The sequence below is a fragment of the Galeopterus variegatus genome, unplaced genomic scaffold (assembly GCF_000696425.1).
Source record: "Galeopterus variegatus unplaced genomic scaffold, G_variegatus-3.0.2 Scaffold3490, whole genome shotgun sequence".
Classification (NCBI taxonomy): Eukaryota; Metazoa; Chordata; class Mammalia; order Dermoptera; family Cynocephalidae; genus Galeopterus; species Galeopterus variegatus.
The window spans coordinates 195,113-196,472 of NW_007729601.1; positions in this window are offsets into that span (position 1 = coordinate 195,113).

Sequence of the window (1,360 nt, forward strand, 5' to 3'; positions counted from 1 at the left end):
GGGAGCGCCACCGCACTCCCAAGCGGCGCACTGTAGCAGTGCGCCACCGGGCCGGCCCTAGATTCCTTTTAATTACTAGAAATATGATTTTACTCACACCTAAATAAGTAATAATGTTTGCATTATGTAGCCATTCAACACCACTTATATTAACTGACACTCCCTGACAGACTCAGTTCTAGGTCCTAGAAATACAAAAAAAATAGCAAGCAGTGGGTTTCTGCCCTCAAGGAACTAACTGGCTAGCTAGGACAACATTTTCTTCTTCTTTTTTTTTTTTTTGTCCTTGTTTTCCCATGATGTTTGTCTTCTTTTCTTTTTCTTTCTTTTTTTTTTTTTTAACTGAAGCATAATTGATTATATTTTTGGAATACAGTGTTGACTATCATTATTTGTGTACAATATGTGGTGATCAAATCAATATTATTAGCATATTTATCATTACAAATTGTGATTATTCTTGTGCCCCTGACCCAATTTCTTCCTAATCCCCCTTCCCTCCCCTTTCCCACCTCTAGTAACAATAGATTTGTTGTCTCCTAAAAGTTCAACATATTAGTGTGGTCTTCCTTCCTTCCTTCCTTCTTTCCTTCCTTCCTTCCTTCCTTCCTTCCTTCCTTCCTTCCTTCCTTCCTTCCTTCCTTCTTTCTTAGCACCCATTTATGAGTGAAGACATTCAATATTTCTCTTTCTCTGTCTGGCTTATTTCACTTAACATAATTTTCTCCAGGTTCATTCATGTTGCTGTGAATGGCAGAATTTCATTCCTTTTTATGGCTGAGTAGTATTGCATTGTGTATATATACTACATTTTCCTCATCCAGTCATATGTTGATGGACATTTAGGTTAGCTCCATATCTTGGCTATAGTAAATAGAGCTGCAATGAACATGGGAGTGCAGGTATCCCTCTGACATGATGATTTCCATTCCTTTGGGTAAACACCCCATAGTGGGATTGCTGGCTCATATGGCAGCTCTATCTATAGTTGTTTGAGGAAACCCCACACTGTTTTCCATAATGGCTGCACTAATTTACAGTCCCACCAATAGTGTAGAAGGGTTCCCGTTTCTCCGCATCCTCACCAGCATTTGTTATTCTCAGTATTTTTAATAATGGGCAGTCTAACTGGGATGAGATATTTCAGTGTGGTTTTGATTTGCACTTCCCTGATAATTAAAGATGTTGAACATTTGTATGTCTTCCTTTGAAAAATGTCTATTCAGCTCCTTTGCTCATTTCTTAATTGGATTCATTGATTTTTAATGGTGAAGTTGTTTGAGTTCCTTGTATATTCTAGATATTAATCCTTTGTCAGATGTGTAGCTTGCAAACATTTTCTCCCATTCTGTATGTTGTC